Source organism: Symphodus melops (assembly GCF_947650265.1).
Source record: "Symphodus melops genome assembly, chromosome: 22".
Lineage (NCBI taxonomy): Eukaryota > Metazoa > Chordata > Actinopteri > Labriformes > Labridae > Symphodus > Symphodus melops.
The window spans coordinates 1761554-1761924 of NC_136712.1; positions in this window are offsets into that span (position 1 = coordinate 1761554).

Sequence of the window (371 nt, forward strand, 5' to 3'; positions counted from 1 at the left end):
GGCAACGTTCAAGTCCCACCTTTTTTTGCGAGCTTCTTTTCAATTTGCTCGTTGGGAGAAAACAGATGAGCCCCGGTGGAAAAAACAAACAAACACACGCACACACACACACACACACACACACACACACACACACACACACACACACACACAAGAGTGTCAGGAGTGTGTCTGTTTCACATAATTGTCTGGGACAACAGAGCAGAGGGGGACTGAACGTCTCTGCCAAAGCTCTTGGACTTACTGCATGAGCCGTTGACTTTCAGAGCGCTGATATTAGTCAGAACGGTCACTTTGACAGGAAGCTGCTTTTTTACCAGAAAATACCCGTTCAATAGACGGCGCAGCTCAGCCGTGTGTTCAGCATTGTG